Source organism: Caloenas nicobarica, chromosome 15, assembly GCF_036013445.1.
Source record: "Caloenas nicobarica isolate bCalNic1 chromosome 15, bCalNic1.hap1, whole genome shotgun sequence".
In the NCBI taxonomy this organism is placed as follows: domain Eukaryota; kingdom Metazoa; phylum Chordata; class Aves; order Columbiformes; family Columbidae; genus Caloenas; species Caloenas nicobarica.
This window is the reverse complement of record NC_088259.1, coordinates 7,528,162-7,535,277: the sequence shown is the minus strand read 5'-3', so window position 1 is coordinate 7,535,277 and position 7,116 is coordinate 7,528,162.

Below are 7,116 nucleotides of genomic sequence, written 5' to 3'. Positions count from 1 at the left end.
CGAGCTGGGCGGGCAGAGACTCAGCCCTGAGCCCTGTTAGGGTTCCCCATCCGAGACTTGGGGTGGCCCTGCCAAAGGGTCCTCCCCACACATCAAATGCCCACTGCGCTACTGGGATTTGCTGACTTGTCGCTTCTTCGTGGCATCATCACCCTGCTGAGATCTCACATGAGAGCATCAATAAATCAGACTTCAAGGACTCTTCACTGATTCAGTTGCTTCTTTACTAATCCTCACGATTTACCTCCTGTGCTTACGCAGAACATCACAGCTCCCTTGATGTCCTCAGTCCATATATTCAAAGGCCAGGAGGCACAGGCATGATGAATGAATGTGACCTTAAGTGTTATTGATCTATACCAGGAATCACTGCATCGCTTCTGTGCTTTTCAGTAATGAGGAGCTGATTTCCAGCAGCCAAGTACCCAGCACCAGATGTCTTGTTTTTTTATTGGAGGCCCAAATGGGGTTATTTCAGAAGGAAAAGGGGAAAAGACAGAGAAAAAAAACTTCAGTGTGAAACCCAGCCCCTTCCTAGCTGGTGCGGCTCTGCTGAGCTCTGTTGTTTTACACTTAAACACACACAGAAATCGCAGTGCTGGCATCAGCAGGAAACTGCTGATCTGAAGATGCCATAAAAAGAAGCCAGGTTTCTTGGAGTGGGTCTTACAGCTTTATTTAGTTTTCAGTTCTCCGTGACATCAAAAGGGCCATGGTGTACCTGGAAAACTGCTGGTCTGGCAGTCCTGAGTTGGATTTTGAAACAATCCAACAGTCAAACCCATGGAGGTGTTTACCTCACCCTGAACCCAGCAGGCAGGGAGGCAGAGGACACAGTGCTCCATGTCCTGCAGCACGCCAGGAGCATCCCTGGCTCATCGCCCAGCTTACCTGCGTGTTTTGTGCCACGCTGCGGCTCAGGATGCTGAATTCGGGGCTGAAGGGGACCGACAGCCTCACACCATCCAGCACAGCGATGCCCGGTGTCTTGACCTCCTTCCTCTGCAGCTTGTTCATGGCCCCAGCACCCAAAGAAGCACAGGAGCTTGAGTCTTCAGTCTTGAGGGCTTCCCTGGGGGCAGCAGCTCCCTAAACCCCACCAGGAGACAGGGTTCCTTCTTCCCCAAAACAGAAGGTGAAAAGCTGTCAGCAGACACATCCATGTGCATCTGGAGCTGCAGCTGCCAGAGGAAAGACTCAGGGAAAATATGACAGCACATACAAACAGCTAAGGGCTGGTGGGGGAAAGGGCTGGTGGACAGAGGAAGGGGAGCCATGGGGAGATCCACAGGGTGTTCCAAAAGGAAGCGGTGTCTTCCGCTGTGTGACAGCTGCTTGGGCCACCCCATCAACCCATGCTCACCATCCCCTACGCTCCCCAGCAAATCCACCCTGGCCCTAATGCAACAGAGGATGAGATGCAAGAAAATCCTTTAACCCATCTGAGTGAAGGAGCCCTCATATCTCCCTGATCTCCTGGAGGGCAGTGGAAAGATGGGGCCAAGCTTTTCCATTCCTGCCTGCATCCCACACAGGAGCTTCTGGAGCCTGCGGGCTCCTCAACCCACTCCCCTGCCTTGAAGGCCGGAGTATAATTCACATTTTATGAATGGAAAGTGCCCTGGGCTATATTTAGCAGCAGCCCGAGCCTGAAGGGCAGGAGGAGCATTTGCTGTTGACTTCAAGGGCTTGGAACAAGCCTGCCTTGTTATGTTTACGGCACAGCGCTTTGCTGGAGAGGCCAAGAAAGCACCGAGTGGCTCATTCTTCAAGGCTGATGGATTAAGCAAACAGCCACAGTAATTCAAGCCACATGGGGAAAGGGAAGAGGAGGCGGGCGGGCTGGGGGGGCCTTGAGGGGCTCCTGCCTTCCCCCAACCAGCCACGGGCTGTGTTTAATCTGATTTTCACAGCAGGTCCCGCACATGAAAATGAGGAGCTTTGCGGCTCCTGGAGGAGGCACTTCCCTGCCACGGGGAACATATGCTCCACGTCATGGCGGAGTTGCTGGTAGCATTGGCAGAGCTGTTTATTTGCAGAATCAGTGATTAACACAAATGTCTCGGACAGGCGCCAGCCATCCAGTTGCATGTTCTCACTCGCTCGCGGATCGGCAGCACCCGTCTCTGCTGGATCCTACAATAACCCAGTGCGTGCCAGGGAAACACGCACAGACCATCCCACCAGCTCCGGAGAGCTGGGCTGCCCTGCAGAGCCCGTCTGGCAGCTCTTTCTGTGCTCCTGAACTCTACGTGGAGCTTTTCCCCAACCACAAGGCAGCCAGAAGTGGGTATAAAAGGTAGCGTGAAAAAACTTTCACATGACTCCAAGAGCTGGGGATTTAGGAGAAGCATCAAATTCATTAGGGATGCTCCGGATAACTTATGTTGTGTGCAGCCACAGTGTTGCATGAACAATCCTGGAGGATGATGAGGCTCAAAGGCAACAGGGATCCCAGAGTCCCATCACATCAAGGAGCCAGAGGTGACTGTACCTTCAAAAACATCAAGAAGAAAATAAAATCCTGGCTTTCCCTCCATGAAACAACACCCCAGAGGAACACAAAGTCTGGTCTTGGTCTGTCTCCCTTTTTGCCAGGGCTGTGCAGCACTGTCCCAGCCGTTTGGGAGAAGAGTTGCTGCCATCTAGTGAGCCCAGGCACCAGCACCCTGCCTGCTGAGCACCACCACGCTCATCACCCTGCCTGCTGAGCACCACCACGCTCATCACTCTGCCTGCTGAGCACCACCGCACTCATCACCCTGCCTGCTGAGCACCACCGCACTCATCACCCTGCCTGCTGAGCACCACCACACTCATCACCCTGCCTGCTGAGCACCACCGCACTCATCACACCGCCTGTGCCCACGCTGCCCAGCAGCTCAGGCCAGCCTGGGAGCCATGCTGGGTGCTGGGGATCATCTGGGCATCTCTGGCCACCCCAGGGGGACATTTTCTGCCCAACTCAGAGGGTTTGGCTGTTCTTTTCTTAAACAGCCATTGCATTGCGTTTTGCCCCAAACCATACAGCAGGTTTCCTGACGTGTTGGTTGAGTGTTTTTCGGAGCGTGGGGGGCAGCTGTGACACACAGAGGGTGCAGGGAATGTCCTTTACCTGCTCACCCAGCCCAAATCCAGCCTGGTGACACCGTTCTTGGCAGCAAACCAGCCAGCAGGCTGGCTTGCTTGTAAGGTGATTGGCAACCACACCTGCAGAAAAGCCAGAAAAATTCTGGTTAAAAGGAATTTTTGCATCCCCTGAGTGTGAGGGGTGGTGAGCTGGCCTGGGGTCTGTGAGAAACTGGGCTGTTCTGTACCAGCAAGGTGTTTGCCTTGGCAAGGGCAGCCCGGGGCAGGTCCCTCTGCTGCGCTGTGGCTTCATCACCTCCCCACACAAGTGTGCCCACGGTGGTGGCAGCGCTCCCAGGTCCCTGCCCGTCTCTGTGGAGGAGCACAGGCCTGCGGGCGGGCATCACCAGGGTCCCCACGCCAGGACGAGCTGCTGCAGCCAGTGGTGGAGATACGGAACAAGCGGGACCACCCCCCCAGAGCAGCCTGCCCCCTGCCAGCCCTAAACTCTTTGCCTGGGTCTCTCCCTGCCCCACACCCCCAGGCAGAGCCTCCGGCTGGTGTAAATACCTGTATCACCATCCCAGGAGAGCAGGGGATGCAGTGATAGTGCTGTGCCCACCAGCTGGGGTAAAGGTGCAGAGGAAAAAAATCCCCTTTCTTGGAAACGTGGTGCCCCTGAGGCTGATGCCCAGGGCTGGTTCAGTGCACAAACAGGGCTCGGCCAACAAGACGGAACCAAGGGGCTGGTTACCGCATCATGAACCAAGAAATCCCCTTCCTTACCAATCCCTTGCATTGGTCCCAGCCCTACCCGCAGACCCCAGTGGGGTCCCACTACCCCAAGCATCCCCTGGCCCCAGCCCAGCCCAGCCCTGCTTACAGGGCTGTAGGTTTGGGCAGTACCCAGAAACCCTGTGCTGACTTTATCCTTTCTCTGACAGAGCTATAAATAACCCAGCTGGGATGTAGAGCTATGCCAGGGCCAAAATAAGTTGAGTTGAGTCTTTGACAAATTACAGTTACCTGTTCAAGAGACTCTAAGTGCATCAGGAACTGCCCAGGGCTGCAGCCCCGCTGGCCAGACTCTAAAAAAAAAACCAAATAGCATTAAGGACAGAGCAAGCCAGAAACTCTCATGAGTGCCCGTGTCACCAGTGATGGCAGGAGCAGGTATTATTAGCCCCTGTCCCAAGTTGGGCTGTTCAGGGGCAGAGACTGTCATGCTTCTGTGCCCACAGCTCTGGGTGCTCAACCCTACCCTTGCAGCCAAAAAGCCTGTGGAAAATTTGGTTTCCTTTTTTTTGGTTTTTTCCTTGAAACAAGAGAAACAAGTAGAAAACAAGCTCACTCCTGGCAAGCTCCAGGCTCCCTGCAGCCCAGGGAAGGACTGAGCGCGGGGGCCAGCAGCATCCCGCTGGGATACGGGGCTGGACCACTGCCTCATGGCTGCACCTGGGCCTTGGGGCTGGATTAGGGGAGCGGGGCCAGCGCTGGGCACGGCTCCCCACGGCCGCCCCACACTGCAGCACTGCTGGGGACTCCGGGGGGCACAACAGGAGGACCTGGCAATCTGCTTTCATCCTGCTCTCAAAACTGACACACAGAGAGTTTTCTCAGGGTTCACTGGGAAGGGAAAGTAGATTTTTTTTTTTAGACGGCTTAAATAAACAACTGGGTTTGAAAAACACAGGCCTGATTTCCATGCACCGTTGCTGTAATTAGGCATGCAAAGCAGGCAGACAGGTACAGTGGCTGGGATCAGCACTGAGAAAGAACCGACTGGGTGCAGCTCCCTCCCTGGGAGCCCAGCGAAGACTTGGTGTCTGTGGAGTCGCTGGCAGAGCTGAGCAGCAGCCCTGGGTGCTCGTCCGCAGCCCCAGGGCTGTCGGGCTCGGTGCTAGCCCAGCTTTGCTCAGAGCGCCTCATGGAGCAGGCAGCACCATGCAGCACCGTGCACCGAGTGTGCTGGCACCCGGCTACACGGTCATGCTGGCTGCAAGAACCCCCGTGCCCCCTGCCACATTAAATCTGGCCTCCTGCCCTGGGACATCTTGGGGACACAGCCTCAAACTCCCCCATTGGTGCTCCTCACCTCTGCATCAGTCCTGGCCAGGACATTCCACTCAACTGGTCTCTGCGAAGGAACCGGGATGTCGGGGTGGGCACCAGGCTCTGCCAGGACAGCGGCTGGAAGGAGAAGCAGCAGCTGAGGGGCTGAGACCCCGCAGGGATGTGTCCTTGCTCCCTGTAACCACAACAGGGGCCTGGCTCTGGTCGCAGCCCCGGGCAGCGCCAGGATTTCGGGGTGTGGGCTGCACAGCAGACATGAGCAGGGAGTAAAAAAACAACAACAACCAAACAACCAGAGGGAATGAATTGCTACAGCTTTGATGCGTGAGCACCACTCAGTCCAGCACACAGCCACTCCCAGAGAACCTGGCCCTGGGAACCTCCTGGGGAACGGGGCTGTGAGCGAGCGGGGCTGCGGGTCCCAGCCAGACCCTGCCTGCGGGGCTGCCCGTCTGCCCCTGCCTGAGCCGATCCCTGTGAGGGAGGCTGAGCCCTGCCGGGGCCAGGGGACACGGTGCCGGGGGCAGGACAGGGCTGTGGCCCTTCACACACCCACTGCACAGGGATGCTCAGCCTGGTCCTCGCCTGCCAGACCCGTGTGAGGCTGATGCCAGGCCCCTGGCACAGCAACTGGGGGGTGTCCATCCCGCCCCTGCACCAAGGGGCTGCCAGGAGCCCCTGCCTGCAGGGGAGCGAAGGGAGCAGCCCCCGCCGCTGCTCCCCGCCGAGCCCAAAACCAGCCCCCAGCCAGGGAGCTCGCATACAGGATGGGGCTCCACAGGGGCAGAAGAAAAGGCGCTTTATTCAACCTGCTCCAGCATATGGCTAAATTAACAAGACCAGATCAGTGCTGAGAGGCATGGGGAGATTTGCTCTTTGCTGTCTGCCCTGGGGTGCACAACCAGGAGCTCCAGGACGGAAGCCCCCCCCACCCTGGCCATGGCTCCCAGGAGAGCTGGGGATGCGCACGGGGTTTGTCCCCACACCACTGCCCAGTGTCACCGTCCCCTCAGACCCAGCCGAGAGCTGACACGTGTGCGTGCACACAGCCCCCCGGGCTGGCTGGGGGGAGCGGGCAGGTCTGAAGGGCTCTTTGTTCCCCCATGTAATTATACCCAAACAGGGGAATAGAAACGTGCTGAAAACCCCTCGCTGGACCTTGCTGACAGGAGCCGGAGCGTTTGGCTGCACAGTGGCCCCTTTGTTCCTTCCTGCATGCCTGGGGCTGCCAGCCCACCTCCTGCACCCCCCGCTTCCCCAAAATAACCAGCCTGTGATTAAAAACCGGGTCTTTTCTCTCTGCAATGTCAACACTGGGCAAAATGCCAGGACTGGCAGGGTGACACTGCGGCAGCAAGGGCAGCACCCATGGAAGAAAAGGTGCCTTTCGGCACTGGGAGCACCCCCAGCACCCCAGGATCTCACGACAGCCCAGCTGGGCAGAGCCATGGGGACATCAGCACTTGTGTCCATCCTTGTCCATGCCAAACCCCACAGAGGTCTGAGGACACCTGCCCCATGCTGAAACCCTCTTGCCCTTGGGATGCAGAACAGAAATGGACTTGCAGCTGCAACAAACTGGTTTCCAACAATGAACTGGTTGGTGGTGGTATGACTGCTCACTGGGGCAGCAGCAGGACCCTTATGCTGGTCCCAGCAGGTTGCCTTCAAATTTAGGCAACTCTAAGCTCTGGCTTTGCTTTCACACTGTGCTTCGTCCCGAGCCTGCTGCAAGGAGACGTGCACAAACCATCATCTTCCTGGTAGCCCCAGGAAAGGCCCAACCAAGGACCAGGGTTTCGGATCACCATTGCCAAGGACAGACTTGCAAAACACACATGCGATGAGCCCAGCAGCTTCGGTAGCCTTGGTGGCCAGATCCTGCACGAGCAGCGCCTGGGATAAGGACAGGCAGGGACTGGCTGCTGGCAGATGTTTAGCACCCTGCACATCTGGCTGTCTTGGCCACACAGA